Source organism: Manis javanica, chromosome 8 (genome assembly GCF_040802235.1).
Source record: "Manis javanica isolate MJ-LG chromosome 8, MJ_LKY, whole genome shotgun sequence".
NCBI classification, from domain to species: domain Eukaryota; kingdom Metazoa; phylum Chordata; class Mammalia; order Pholidota; family Manidae; genus Manis; species Manis javanica.
In genome coordinates this window covers 27892787-27909560 of record NC_133163.1, presented here as the reverse complement: position 1 = coordinate 27909560, position 16774 = coordinate 27892787, and the positions used below count along the sequence as shown (strand labels likewise).

Here is a 16774-nt window from a genome sequence, read left to right as displayed (position 1 = left end):
GAACTGAGACAGTTTGCTATTAATAGATTCTCACTAGAGGAAACTCCACAGCTCTTTAAAATGTGGTCCTTGGACAAACAGCATCAGCATCTCTAGGAGTTTGTTAGATTTGCAGAATCTGAGGTCCCACACTCAATCTACTGATTTAAGATCTGCATTTCAACAGGATCCTCAAGTGAATTTTATGTGTATTAGAGTGTGAAAAAAAACTGCTTTAAGGTGATTCCAAATGAAAGTATGAGACTCAAGAAGAAAGAATCTCTAGAAGATATAGTAACTATATGAGTAAATCAAAACAATCATTATCTGTTTTTCTAAAAGCAATAATAATGTCACCAAAATAGAACAAGATAAACCTAAAATACACAAAAACAAAAGCACATCAGTCAGGAGGAAAGGTGATCAGATTTAAAGTGTTCTGAGGGTCTGGTATGGTTTATAAAGAAGAGAAAAATATTAGTTAACTTGAGACTTTGGTCTCAAATTAAGCACGTGTGGCTAAATTTATAGGTTAACCTATGAAAGAATAAGAATCACATATATAACTTCAACACTGATGGGGGAAGGGCAGGGACTAAATAAGAAAATGACAACAGCAACGGAGGCCTCCTTCTTCACCAGTCATCAGGAGAGGATGGAACTGCAAGGCCTGTACCATACTATTCCCACGCAGTAACACACCATACTATTACAGAGACAGATCAGAGCCCAAGATGTCCTTTTTGTTTTCTAGTTGCATCCTGAGAATTTGCATGCACTCTACTTTGCTGTTCTTTCTGTGAGAGAATATAGAAGCCCCTCTCTCAGCCCCAGATGAGAATAGACAAGGTGTCATTGGATACGATCCATGTCAGATACATTGGGTATAAATAAAGAGGTGCATATAAATAAAGTTAAGACACAGAATAGCAGTCAGGGGGCTCACCTGAGACAAATCTTTGTTAATCTCTCCTAAAATGACACTGGGAAGTGATTTTGCATTTTTGTTTGAACATGTGAAATAGTTCAACTGCTAAGGAGAAAGACTGAGGGCTGAGATACCAATGGAAATATTAAATTCTTACAATTACTGCTTAAGATGGCACCATGAGTTGTATAAAAAGATGGGGAGTGATGGGACATGGCTTTCCTGAAAAATCTGTCTGAGGGATGTCAGATTCTTAGAATTCAGTAGCTTTCATTCACTGATTTGTAGAATGAATCTATTTAAGTGACATTTAAGCCTAGCAGGGGAAAAGAAATCTTCCCTAATACATTCTGGAAGATTCCCTGACATCATAAACCTGTGAGTGACCTCAAAATTCAGTTAGACGATTGTATAAAACTGAAGCTTACCTTCTTCAAGGTATAAAAAGTTGTGTGTTGAAATAGGTTGAGTCAATTTGATAGTTTCCCTTTTCACTTCCTTATACTGTATTTGCTGATCAGCAAAAAATTTTAAAGTGACATACTTTGAAAAGTTGCTTCAAAACTCCAGAAGAGATGTCTACTTTGCCCATTATGTGGGACAGAGTGAATTCTCACACCACCAGTCCTCAGAATGGGGTCAGACTTGCTGCCAGAGACACAAAACTGGAAAGATGCCAGTGGCCTTAACAGAATATAAACAGGAAATGATACTGACTGTAAAAATGGGGACAGGATCCCAGTAAGCACTGTCAGACACTGTGTTTCTTGACTGCAAAAACAGAAAAGAGTTTAGCTACTTTAAGCAGATTTGTTATAGCTTTCTCACCAAATATGCCTTATGTGAGGCATAAGGAGACATTCACATATTCCCAAGGTAAATTCATAGACACAAATCTTTACAAATCAACTTTGAAAGAGGAGGATCTGGAACAATAGAAAACTGTGATCTTGGGAGAGAAAGGTCTATCTGGGAGAAGATTTAGAGTTTAAAGCTAAGGATGGGAAGATCAGGGGATGAGGACCCTGCCTCCTGCTATTCTTCCTGGGCTTTCAAGAAAGAACCCAGAGCAGGCAGGAAGCATTCAGCTGGCCTTTCCCTGACCAGATTCTCTAACTTCTCTTCTCCTCAGGATGTTGAAGAACAAACTTTACTTAGTTCTTCCCCATAAATCACTGCAAATGTACCAGTAACAGTAGAGGTAACACAGCAAAGCTGCCAAGAGCCAGTTAATAGGCACACTACCGACAAGGGGCCTAATGACTCACTAGGAAATCCAGCCCTCACTAATACATACACCCAGGCTTCTGAAAAATCTATGTTATACTGGCTACGTGGATCATAAGATAAAGGCAGAAGGACCCTAAAATTGACCAGGCTGAATTAGGGAACAAAGGGTCTCACAGTGAGGACTCTCCTCTGAATATGACATTCCAAGAGTTAGAAGCTCTGTTTCTCTGTCTTATGAGATTACCATGGATATGGAGATTACCATGACCCTAATTATCGCATGTTGGAGAATAACTGCAATCATGGAGTATTCAAAGAGAAGGAATCAGGATCAAAAAAGAAGCCATTTAAATCAGCCAGAGGCAGGTGGATCATAGGAAGATGGCAGCATGAGTAGTTTAGAGGAAATCTCCTCCCCAAAACATATATATTTATGAAAATACAATAAATACAACTATTCCTAAAAGAGACACCAGTGGATGCAGTACAATAGCCAGGATACATCTACATCTGTGAGAACTCAACATCACATGAAGGGGGTAAGATACAAGCCGCGGCCAGGCAGGACATGAACGTTCCCCCACCCCAAAAACCAGTGAGAAGAAAGGAGTCTGAATAGGGAGGGAGTGAAAGCCCAGGACTGCTAAACAAACAGCTCTAGAAATCTGCACCCGGAATGCAGACACAAGGTGCACGGGGTGCTGGATATTAGAGAAATGGAAAAGCAAAACCTGTGGGCAGGTACCCACAACCAGCACCCCTGAGACAAAAGAAAAGCAAGTGCTTTCTGCAAGTCTTAAACAGACAGGGACCCCATAGCTGGATGAAGTTGTCACGGCAGCTAGGAATACTGGGGAAACTTAGGCACCCTAAACCCTGGGGAGGCAGTGCAGCTCTGAAGCCCCTCATGGCACTAAGCACCCTGCCAGTCATTCCTCCAACTGGCGCGGACCCCGACACACCAGCCCAGTTGCGGGAGAGTGGTAGCACGTGCTGGGGATGGCAGCACCGGAAGGGACTGGGAACAGATCCGTGCACTGCAGGAGAGGCTTGTGCTACCCTGGCAGCTGTGTGACCGAACAGCCTGGGTGCGACTTGCATGCACCGGCGTCAGTGAAGCCAGAGGAGCCCAGTAGAGGCCTGGGTGGAAGAGGCCTGTGCGCACCTTCAGCAGAGCCAGAGGGAGCAGGTGCGCTCCCAGCAGCCAACTGGAATCCCACCCCAATGCACAGCCGCCTGGCCCAGACCCAAAGGCTGCTGCTGCCACACAGCTGCCTGGCAGGGGTACTGCTAGCACAGAGGAGCACACCTGGCATGCCTGCCACTCCCACAAGGCTCCATGCTGCTCTGACAGAGACCCCGCCCACAGCACCTCAGTGGAATAACCCAGTGGCTGCTCCAGGAGTGCGGGTAACCATCACAGGCAGCGGAGAAAGGCAAGGAATCCAGCAAGCAGGAAAGGACTTTCTTCTCCGAGTTGACACACCCGCAACCTGCCTACAGCCACTGCTATCATCATGAAAATGCAAAAAAATTTAGTACAGGCCAAGTTAGTTAAAAAAACACCTGAGAAAGGATCTGCAGAGGCAGACCTAACCAGTCTCCCTGAAAAAGAATTCAAAACAAAAATCATAAACATGCTGACAGAGCTGCAGAGAAATATGCAAGAGCTAAGGGATGAAGTCCAGAGGGAGATTACAGACATCCAGAGGGAGATTACAGAAGTGAAACAAACTCTGGAAGGATTTATAAGCAGAATGGATAAGATACAGGAGGCCATTGATGGAATAGAAATCAGAGAACAGGAACGCATAGAAGCTGATGCAGAGAGAGATAAAAGGATCTCCAGGAATGAAACAATATTAAGAGAACTGTGTGACCAATCCAAAAGGAACAATATCCACATTATAGGGGTACCAGAGGAAGAAGAGAGAGAAAAAGGGATAGAAAGTGTCTTTGAAGAAATAATTGCTGAGAACTTCCCCAAACTGGGGGAGGAAATACTTGCTCAGACTACAGAGGCACACAAAACTCCTGAGAGACGGGACCCAAAAAGGACAACACCAAGACACATAATAATTAAAATGGCAAAGATCAAGGACAAGGACAGAGTAAGTATTAAAGGCAGCCAGAGAGAGAGAAAAGGTCACCTACAAAGGAAAACCCATGAGGCTATCATCAGATTTCTCAACAGAAACCTTACAGGCCAGAAGAGAACGGCATGATATATTTAATGCAATGAAACAGAAGGGCCTTGAACCAAGGATACTGTATCCAGCACGATTATCATTGAAATATGAAGGAGGGATTAAACAATTCCCAGACAAGCAAACGTTGAGGGAATTTGCCTCCCACAAACCACCTCTACAGGGTATCTTAGAGGGACTGCTCTAGATGGGAGCACTCCTAAAAAGAGCACAGAACAAAACACCCAACATATGAAGAATGGAGGAGGAGGAAAAAGAAGGGAAAGAAATAATCATCAGACTGTGTTTATAACAGCTCAATAAGTGGGTTAAGTTAGACAGTAAGGTAGTAAACAAGCTAACATTGAACCTTTGGTAACCACGAATCTAAAGCCTGCAATGGTGATAAGGACATATCTTTCAGTAATCACCCTAAATGTAAATGGACTGAATGCACCAATCAAAAGACACAGAGTAATAGAATGGATAAAAAAGCAAGACCCATCTATATGCTGCTTACAAGAGACTCACCTCAAACCCAAAGACATGCACAGATTAAGAGTCAAGGCATGGAGAAAGATATTTCATGCAAACAACAGAGAGAAAAAAGCAGGTGTTGCAATACTAGTATCAGACAAAACAGACTTCAAAACAAAGAAAGTAACAAGAGATAAAGAAGGACATTACATTATGATAAAGGGCTCAGTCCAACAACAGGATATAACCATTATAAATATATATGCACCCAACACAGGAGCACCAGCATATGTGAAACAAATACTAACAGAATTAAAGGAGGAAATAGAATGCAATGCATTCATTTTGGGAGACTTTAACACACCACTCACCCCAAAGGACAGATCCACCAGACAGAAAATAAGTAAGGACACAGAGGCACTGAACAACACACTAGAACAGATGGACCTAATAGACATCTATAGAACTCTACATCCAAAAGCAACAGGATACACATTCTTCTCAAGCGCACATAGAACATTCTCCAGAATAGACCACATACTAGGCCACAAAAAGAGCCTCAGTAAATTCAAAAAGATTGAAATCCTACTAACCAACTTTTCAGACCACAAAGGTATAAAACTAGAACTAAACTGTACAAAGAAAGCAACGAGGCTCACAAAAACATGGAGGCTTAACAACATGCTCCTAAATAATCAATGGATCAATGACCAAATTAAAATGGAGATCCAGCAATATATGGAAATAAATGACAACAACACAAAGCCCCAACTTCTGTGGGATGAGGCAAAAGCAATCTTAAGAGGAAAGTATATAGCAATCCAGGCATATTTAAAGAATGAAGAACAATCCCATATGAATAGTCTAATGTCACAATTATCGAAATTGGAATAAGAAGAACAAATGAGGCCTAAGGTCAGCAGATGGAAGGACATAATAAAGATCCGAGAGGAAATAAACAAAATTGAGAAGAATAAAACACTAGAAAAAATCAATGAAACCAAGAGCTGGTTCTTCGAGAAAATAAACAAAATAGATAAGCCTCTAGCCGGACTTATTAAGAGAAAAAGAGAATCAACACACATCAACAGAATCAGAAAGGAGAAAAGAAAAATCATGATGGGCCCCACAGAAATACAAAGAATTATTAGAGAATACTATGAAAACATATGCTAACAAGCTGGAAAACCTAGGAGAAACGGACAACTTCCTAGAAAAATACAACCTTCCAGACTGACCCAGAAAGAAAGAGAAAATCTAAACAGACCAATTACCAGCAATGAAATTGAAGTGGTAATAAAAAGCTACCCAAGAACAAAACCCCCGGGCCAGATGGATTTACCTCAGAATTTTATCAGATATACAGAGAAGACATAATACCCATTCTCCTTAAAGTTTTCCAAAAAATAGAAGAGGAGGGAATACTCCCAAACTCATTCTCTAAAGCCAACATCACCTTAATACCAAAACCAGGCAAAGACCCCACCAAAAAAGAAAACTACAGACCAATATCCCTGATGAATGTAAATGCAAAAATACTCAATAAAATATAAGCAAACTGAATTCAAAACTACATCAAGAGGATCATACACCATGACCAAGTGGGATTCATCCCAGGGATGCAAGGATGGTACAACATATGAAAATCCATCAACATCATCCACCACATCAACAAAAAGAAGGACAAAAACCACATTATCATCTCCATAGATGCTGAAAAAGCATTCAACAGAATTCAACATCCATTCATAATAAAAACTCTCAACAAAATGGGCATAGAGAAGAAGTACCTCAACACAATAAAGGCCATATATGGTAAACCCACAGCTAACATCATACTGAACAGTAAGAGGCTGAAAGCTTTTCCTCTGAGATCGGGAACAAGACAAGGATGCCCACTCTCTCTACTGTTATTTAATATAGTACTGGAGGTCCTAGCCATGGTAATTAGACAAAACAAAGAAATACAAGGAATCCAGGTTGGTAAAGAAGAAGTCAAACTGTCACTATTTGCAGATGACATGGTATTGTACATAAAAAACCCTAAAGACTCCACTGCAAAACTACTAGAATTAATATCTGAATTCAGCAAAGTTGCAGGATACAAAATTAACACACAGAAATCTGTAGCTTTCCTATACACTAACAATGAACTAATAGAAAGAGAAATCGGGAAAACAATTCCATTCACAATAGCATCAAAAAGAATAAAATACCTAGGAATAAACCTAACCGAGGAAGTGAAAGACTACCCTGAAAACTACAAGACACGCTTAAGAGAAATTAAAGAGGTCACTAACAAATGGAAACTCATCCCATGCTCCTGGCTAGGAAGAATTAATATCGTCAAAATGGCCATCCTGCCCAAAGCAATCTACAGATTCGATGCAATCCCTATCAAATTACCAACAGCATTCTTCAATGAACTGGAACAAATAGTTCAAAAATTCATATGGAACCACCAAAGACCCCGAATAGCCAAAGCAATCCTGAGAAGGAAGAATAAAGTTGGGGGGGATATTGCTCCCCAACTTCAAGCTCTACTACAAAGCCACAGTAATCAAGACAATTTGGTACTGGCACAAGAACAGAGCCACAGACCAGTGGAACAGAATAGAGACTCCAGACATTAACCCAAACATATATGGCCAATTAATATATGATAAAGGAGCCATGGACATAGAATGGGGAAAAGTCTCTTCAACAGATGGTGCTGGCAAAACTGGACAGCTAAATGTAAGAGAATGAAACTGGATCACTGTCTAACCCCATACACAAAAGTAAACTCCAGATGGATCTAAGACCTGAATATAAGTCATGAAACCATAAAACTCTTAGGAAAAAACATAGGCAAAAATCCCATGGACATAAACAAGAGTGACTTCTTCATGAACATATCTCCTCAGGCAAGGGAAACAAGGCAAAAATGAACAAGTGGGACTATATCAAGCTGAAAAGCTTCTGTACAGCAAAGGACACTATCAATAGAACAAAAAGGTATCCTACAGTATGGGAGAATATATTCAAAAATGACAGATCCAATAAAGGATTGACATCCAAAATATATAAAGAGCTCACACACCTCAACAAACAAAAAGCAAATAATGCAATTAAGAAATGGGCAGAGGAGCTGAATAGACAGTTCTCTAAAGAAGAAATCCAGATGGCCAATAGGCAGATGAAAAGATGCTCCACATCGCTAATCATCAGAGAAATGCAAATTAAAACCTCAATGAGATATCACCTCACACCAGTAAGGATTGCCATCATCAAAAAGACAGACAACAACAAATATTGGCGAGGGTGTGGACAAAGGGGAACCCTCCTACACTGCTGGTGGGAATGTAAATTAGCTCAACCATTGTGGAAAGCAGTATGGAGGTTCCTCAAAATGCTCAAAATAGAAATACCATTTGACCCAGGAATTCCACTTCTAGGAATTTACCCTAAGAATGCAACACTCCAGGTTGAAAAAGACAGATGCACCCCTGTTTATTGCTGCACTATTTACAATAGCCAAGATATGGAAGCAACTTAAATGTTCATCAGTAGATGAATGGATAAAGAAGATGTGGTACATATACACAATGGAATATTACTCAGCCATAAGAAAAAAACAAATCCTACCATTCGCAACAACATGGATGGAGCTAGAGGGTATTATGCTCAGTGAAATAAACCAGGCGGAGAAAGACAAGTACCAAATGATTTCACTCATATGTGGAGTATAAGAACAAAGGAAAACTGAAGGAACAAAACAGCAGCAGAATCATAGAACCCATGAATGGACTAATAGTTACTAAAGGGAAAGGGACTGGGGATGATGGGTGGGAAGGGAAGGATAAGGGCGGGGAAAAAGAAAGAGGGCATTACGATTAGCATGTATAGTGTGTGGGGGGTACAGGGAGGGCTGTGCAACACAGAGAAGACAAGTAGTGATTTTACAGCATCTTACTACACAGATGGACAGTGACTGTGAAGGGGTATGTGGGGGGGACTTGGTGAAGGGGGGAACCTAGTAAACATAATGTTCTTTCTGTAATTGTAGATTAATGATACCAAAATAAAAAAAACAAAAACAAAAACAAAACAAACAAAAAAACAATTGTGGGTGAGGAAAAGAAAGAAGTACTTTTCTCCATAAACTTTTCCTTAGAAAAAGCAAAAATAAATAAATAAAAGAATGAATGAATGAATAAATAAATAAATAAATGAATAAATCAGCCAGAGGCAGGCCTCCCCACTTGCCCAAATGATCTGCTTTTCACTAAAATGCAAAGAAATTGGCATTCCTGCTTTCCCAAAGATTTACATCCTGCTCTTCCAAGTAGAGGCAGAACTTGGGCAGGGCATAAATGGTATCCATGCTGAATAGTCAGAGAACTGGGGAGTAAGAATGTGTTTTTGTGAGCCAGTGTGCAATACTGTTCATACTACAGTTGCTTGGTCCAACTATCTGAACATTGCTTACTGGTTGTAAGGTTGGAGGCACCAGAGGGAGGGGTGAGTACGTCGGACACTGATGACGTGCCAAAGTCCCCGGCTACTGTTCCCTCCGAACCTGAAAAATGTGCCTTAGTCCAGCCAATCCTTGCGCCGCTGTAAATCTAAGCACTGCCTCCCCCTACCTTCTTTAAAAACTCCCTGCCTGTCTAGTTGTGCGCGACTTCTCCAGCCTGTGTTTCCAACTGGTGAACCTCGCCCGGGATTGTGCTCAAATAAACTGCCTGGCCCTTTGTTGCCTCTCATCACCTGCTTATTTCGGTTAGAATTTTTCTTATATTTGGTGCCGAAAAAACCCGGGAAGGGGTGTGAGCCTGGGGCCCTGACCAGGCATCACAGGCCCTGCCCCCTCCTTCCCCAACCTGGACCTCAGCCTGCTCTCCACTGCATGGACTATTTTCCGGTGGTCTGTTTCCCCTGGTCTGTTTCCCTTCCTAACCCATTTTCACCTGGTCCATTTGAAATCGTAGCTATGTCCAGGTTGGGGCATCCACCCCTTGGACATCTGGCCCATCTGCTGCAGGCATCCGGGATACCCACCCCTTGCCCTGCAGTGGGGGAGATGTCCCTTACCCAGGCTCCCAGGATGTCTCCCCTGACTTGGCGCGCTTGGGGCACTGGGCGCTCCTCTCAGCAGGATTAGTTGGGAGGGTGACGCAGACTGGGGAACCAGCCCTCGAAAGCAGAGGCTCAGACCCCGCTGTGGTGTCTCATAATCTAATTTGGCTACTCTATATTTGTCCTGGGAAGTTCACAAACAGAAGCTAGTCTTTCTTTGCTGTGAGGCTGGGCCTCAGTACCCCTTGGACAATCAATCTTGCTAGCCCCCTGAGGGACCTTTCGATTTTGGCCTCCTCACCGACTTGACTAATTATTGCCACTGGAGCAGAGAGTGGAGTGAAATCCCATATATGCAGGCTTTTTGGACTTTGCGCTCCTGCCCAGACCTTTACATTAAGTGTTCAACGACCCAGGTTCTCCTGGCCCGATCTGCAGATAAGGATTGTCAGCCTCTTACTGCCCAGTCCTTCTTCCTTTTCAGATCCGCCGGAGGACCTTAGTCTCCCACCTCTCTCAGCTCGCGACCCCCACCCCTCTCCACCACCATCTTTAAGTTCTTTGTCCTCCCCCATGTTGCTGCCATCTTAAAGTCTTACATTCTCAACCATGCCATCTTCCTGCTCCTCTCCTCTTCCGGTGGCTGCACCACCCTCTCCCCCTCTCCTTCTGCCTTCACCGCCCTCTTCCCCCCCTAAACACCCTCCTCCCACCCTCCGGTTCCAGAAGCCACAGACAAGACTCCTCCCAGCACAGACCTGCCTCCTTTCTCTCCCGACCCTCCACCCCTCCCCACACCTGCTGTTTTGTAAGTGGTCTGGCATGGTTGTTGGGAGTGGGTGAGCTGGGCGTAGCAAGTGAACATCTTAGTGATTGTGTATTGCAGTGTGAGTGCTTGCCTGCAGCCTGAAAATTTTTGTAGTGACCTAGAATCTTAAAGTTTTGCTAAGTTAAGTAGACATATTTTGTGCTTAGAGATTATGCTGTAAAGCACATGGTGTCAGGAATTATAAAGTGTGTTCATGAATTTGTTAATCTAAAGAATGCTAGTGCAATGGTTTATAATAGCCCACTTCTCAGTGTCCACTGAAAATTAAAGTTCCTAATAGTTTTGAGGTCTAATTAAAGCTATTTAAAGAACAAAACATCTCTACTTGCTAAAAGGATGTGTGTTTTAATAAGAAAAAGTATAAAAAATAGAAATTCATTTTGTTGAGGGTAAAAGAAAGTAATTGTTCTAAAGTACAGCTATTTATTTAAAAAGGGAGAATACAATGTAAAAGGAAGTTGTAGAAAGTTTGTAGAAGAATTGATATGGTCATGCTATATAAAATTAAAGCAAAAGAGCCATGATATCAAGTACACAGAAAAATTAGAATTTTGTTTTCAGTTAAAAAGACAGTTTTCTTAACTGTTAATCTGCTCTCAATGTTGAAAGATTGCAAAGAGTTCTCTAATTGTTTTATCAAAACAGTTTCTCATGCTTAAAGTCTCAATGAGTTGTCTGAATATTTAAGATAATGAATCTTAGTATGAAAAAACTAAAAGCTAAGCTTTGCTAATAACTGTGTAACCTTCTGTATTTTCCTTTAAAATCTTTTACTGTCATTCTAGTTAAATACATAAGTATTTTTTTCATAGTAACTTATGATTCTATTTAAACAAATGCCTTAAAAAAACTTTAACAGCTTCCCAAAATCAAATTCAAAAAGGTGCTTTTACCTCTATTTAACTCTAATATTTTCCAGAGGGCCCCTAGAACATGTCAGAAAAATTTTTTCTCATTAGAGAAAGTATTTAGCCAATTTGGCGTTTTTTCTCATTAGAGAAAGAATTTAGCCAATTTAGCTTATTTATCTGATATAAACTTACCTGCTAAATTGCCTAGAAGGCACTGTCAAGGAGAATGATGCTCAACTTTGTTACTGAATGTTTTGTGTTAGAAAAATATCCAAATTTCCTTATGTCAACTGTCTTACAGTAAGCTCTCATCAGATCTTTAACCATTGTCATTTGTAAGTCTTTTGTCATTTATACTCACTGTTTTATTACTCCTAAACTAGTGAAGAACTAGATTTCACCAAAACAAGTATTAGTTACATAAGACGTAAATTAAAAAGGCAAAAAAGGGACCCCAGACTCCACTACATGACCTGGTAACCATGGCCTTTAAAGTCTTTAATGCCTGCAATGAAGAACATGAGAGAAAGACAGTTTCCCAAACCCGAGCCTTCGCGGTGGCCCTGCGGCCGGCAGGACAGGTGTCCAGAGCTCGTGACTGGTCCAGAGCTCGTGAGCCTCTGGGACTCTGCTTCCCATGTAGCCAAGAAAGCCACTGGGCAAAGAGATGCCCCAACCCGACCAACAAGCCAACTAAACCCTGCCCAGTTTGCAATAAGACAGGTCATTGGAAAGTAGAGTGCCCAGTTGGAGAAGGTCATCCTCCCACAACAGAGTCTCGTGAGAGGCAGGCCCCCCCTGAGGGACTTCCCTCCAGATGCCTAAACTTGAACACCCCTATCACCCTTGCCAAGCCCAGAGCCACACTGTGGGTAGCAGGTAAGTCCATCTCCTTTTTAGTGGACACAGAAGCTGCCTACTCTGTTTTACCTTCCTTTCACGGGCGTTTACCTCCTTCCCAGGTCTCGGTCATGGGTGTCATGGGAACCCCCTCTAAGACTCTAGAGACAAGTCTGGTAGCCTACACATTTGAGAGCCATCCTCTTACCTACTCATTTCTAGTCATCCCGTCCTGTCCCATCCCTTTGTTAGGGAGAAATATCCTCTCCAAGCTTAGTGCCTCTATCTCCTTGCCTCTTAGTCATCCCCAACTGAGCTCACTCATCATCTTAGCCCATATAAGTTGTAGCCCTGAGCCCTCCACAGACCCTCCTGTACCATCAACCAGCATTAACCAGATAGTCTGAAACACCTCTACTCCTGTAATGTCGAGCCATCATGCTCCAGTCCTCATCCGCCTCAAAGACCCATCCTCCTCTCATTCTAGACCACAATTTCCTATTTCCCAAGCCCATCACAAAGGCATCCAACCTATCATTAACCATCTTCTTTCCCAAATGCTTCTGGTACCAACTAATTCTCACCGTAAGACTCCAATCCTTCCAGTCAAAAAGGCATCAGGGGCCTACCAGCTTGTTCAAGACCTGCAAATAATGAGACTGTAGTCCCTCTTCACCCAGTTATCACTAACCCTTATACTCTTTCCCAATGCTCATCTTTCCATTCTTTCATCCAGGCTGCTTGCTACAAACAAGCCTCAGTCTGTGTCTCATTGTCTGGACTACAGTACTAGATGGGGCAAAGCCTGGATGATCATGCTATATATATCTTTCCTGAGAGACGAAGACAACATATCTGCTAGAACCTCTGGCCACCGATAGAGAGATCAGACAGTAGAAGTGAACAAGACCATGTGGGTACATCAGTACTCGTCCCTTCCCTCCAAGCCTCCTCTGGCCTCCCACCAGCCTCAACCCTACCCGCGCCACCCCTCCTCCGGAAGTAGCCAGATCGAGTCAGCACCCATTATAACCAAAAGGCTGGAATGTAAGGTTGGAGGCACCGGAGGGAGGGGTGAGCACGTGGGACACTGATGATGTGCCAAAGTCCCCAGCTACTGCCCCGTCCCAACCTGAAAAATGTGCCTTAGGCTAGCCAATCCTCGTGCCGCTGTAAATCTAAGCTCTGCCTCCCCCTACCTTCTTTAAAAACTCCCCGCCTATCTAGTTGCATGCGACCTCTCCAGCCCGTGTTTCTGACTGGTGAACCTCGCTCGGGATTGCGCTCAAATAAACTGCCTGGCCCTTTGTTGCCTCTCGTTGCCTGCTTATTTGGGTTAGAATTTATCTTACACTGGTGATTTAATCAAATTACAAAAGTAACTTACATAGCACCTGAAAGAGTTACTCTCAAACTCTTCAGTAACAGCTGCAGCTAAGGCAGTCTTAGCCAGCACTCAACTTGAGAACTTCCATAGTTCAAAGTTGTGGAAACAGAGCCAGGAGAGGGCTTGCTAGGATGACGATGAAGCTGTTTTTGTACCCAGACAACAATTGTCTTGAAACAATTGTTTTGAAAACAATGCCTTCCACCTAATTATCTGAATGCAACCTTTCCTTAAAGGCTAAGGATGAGGCACCTCAGAGGGAGAGACATTGGCCCTAATGTCCTTTCTCTCTAGACCTGTTAAAATATCAGATTCCAGAGAAACCATATGCCAGAGTACAGATGCTTTGGGCAAGACAAATATTCAAGAATGTCAGGGGAAATCAGATACAGGATCAGATATAATGTAAATTCCTGGAAATCTCAATCAGTGTAAGACTGGGGAGAGGAAATCCCAGGGCAAAATACCTCTAAAAATCGAAATCAGTCAAAGGGAGAAATAACGTTTAAAATCCGTTTATTGCTTACAAACTACAGTCTGGGGATGTTTCTTTCTTTCCTGCTCCAGCAGAAGCAAAACCAGCCCTCCTCCTTACCTCTCAGGTACAGATAAGCCCTCCATTGCCCATGGCAACGTTGATATGGAGATGAACTTCTCTCCACCCCTGGGCAACCAAGGACGTGTCTGAACCTGAGAGGTTAAAGGGGGGGGCCAGAGCATGGAGCACGGGAGAGAGACAGAGCTGGACTGCAGTTCGTAAGCAATAAACAGGTTTTAAACTTTATTTGTCCCTTTGACTTTTTTCAGTTTTTAGGTATTTTGCCCTGGGATTTCGTCTCCCCGGACTTACACACCCTTTTCCCCTTTAACACCCCGCTGGGTTACTGGAAAAGTAAATGGATCTCAGATGTGGAGGATACACAAAACTGAATGAAGTTGTGCTGACTGTGGCTAACATAGTTTCTCTATAGGAAGATCTTTCTGAGTCAGTCCTGATTAATATTCTTTTATTGATCTTACCAGGGCATTGTTTTCAATCCCAATACATTTTGGACACCAACAAGCAGTTTGCTGTCACTTGGCAGCCAGTGATTTATCTTTACAGTGTTGCCTCCAAGATATTTCAATTTTCTAGCATTTGTTATAATCTGGTAAACTGGTATTTAAACAGTACTCCTAAAACTAATTCAGATAGTAAAGTTACTCATTATATTGATGGCATGGTGATCAGAGGTGACTCTGTTAACAACTATTTCTGAGGCATAGTCTTTCCATATTGAATTTATAACTGAAAGGCATTGGGCTATTAAGCACGAAGCTCAGGGACTCTCTCTAGAGAAACCTTTCTGGAGGTATAATTATGTGAGGCAACCAGAGAGATTCTAACTTAGATCAGACAAAGGCTTTTTCTATCTATGAAATCTCCACCCCTAAAACAGAAATTAATTTTTGTTTAATACTAGAGATGGCATGTCACATACAAGCTACAGCTACTCTGTCACGTCACTAGACAAGCATTGGATTTTGTATGAAGCCACTCTCTCATGAGGGCAAAGATGTTATTATAGCAGCTGTATATATGATAGAGCAGGGAAATGGGACAAGGGTCATTCCACTGTAAATCTATTTAGCCTTGGAAAAAGGCCCAGATTATCGGTCAATTTATCTACATGCTGTTCTTCCTGTTCTTCCAGCCCCTTAACCAGTGAAGTAACTTTGTAACCAGGACAGGAGACAGACCTCTGAAGTGTAAATGAACCTATGTGAATAAAGAATGCAGAGACAGGGACCCACAGTCACCTCAATAACCCTATTCTTAAAGAAAAACTTCAAAGGAATTATGAATCACCTGCATACATCATGCTTTCTGCTGACCCCTAACCAAAAGTCCCTATAAAACCCCAAAAGCTAAATAAACCTTTAAGCTGTGCCTCCTCTGAGGTTGCCTGCACTCCTGAGTGTGTACTGTCTTACATCAAATAAACTTTCTTGTTGCATAAGCTGATTTCACTAGTCTCTGAATTCTTCCCCTTGATAAAGACAAGAACTCTCCAACCTTCACCTCTGGTGGTACAAAGTTACTGGGGGTCTTTGTTGCTTTGTTATTTCATTCAGTTTTCTAGTCTTAATAAAATCCTTCTCTCTAGGGTTTTATTACAGACCAGTAGTGAAGTGAAAGTTCTCAGAACATAAACTCACTCCATCCAGTGCTCTGCAGCTCCCCCAAATCCTGGGGGTTTAGGGTCTTAGTTCCCACATTGTCCAGATTCAAGCAGACACTGGATTACCCTGGCTTTAGGAGCTGACAAGGAATTTGCCCTATGCTGAGCAGGACTTCAATGCACTTCCCTTTCCTCACTGTTCTTCCTTGCTGTCTGCTGTCAGCTGCCTACATGCCTGCTGATGTTCGCCCCTACCCTTGCTTCAGTGAATTCTTTACCTACACTCCTTTGACCTGGTGAAGAATTATTTCTCCATGAGAGTCAAGAATCCTCCCCTGTCCGGGTTGAGGTTTCACCTAGTATGCAGGGAGACACCTCCCCAGACACAGTTGCCGGACAACATATATATATAGTGTTGGATTCCCCTGAGGAAGGCGCCGCCCCAAATCACTCACCAAAGACGTTTCTTGATGCAACAAGCAAGAGGAATTTATTCAGAAGCCAACTAGTTGGGGTCCAAGTCAGCCCGTCGCAACGGGTCTCAACGAGGACCCTGAGTACTTACAACTAAGTGGTTATATAGGATTTTCTGAGGCATTCAGCCCTAGAGAATTACCATGGTTACAGATTATGTTGTAGTAACAAGATAACAATACTACATAGCAAGATAACAATACTACAAAGGCAGTAATTTTTCAAACCAGGATTTCTGAGTTGGTGCCACGTCCTGGGGGTGTAGCAAGGTAGGGTCAGCTTTTATGTTTAACTAACCGAAAGGTTAGCGCTGCCAGCAGTCATGATTGATTAACTTGTTTTTCCAGAGGGGTTACCTGGTTTCAGTTGT

General features: G+C 42.4%; 1 long non-coding RNA gene across 1 annotated transcript in view; it reads right to left on the bottom strand.

The window, feature by feature from the left end:
* Positions 1–16774, bottom strand: part of LOC108397201 (uncharacterized) — a 44900-nt gene that overhangs the window by 18706 nt on the left and 9420 nt on the right. The gene's annotated exons all lie outside the window — the stretch shown is intronic.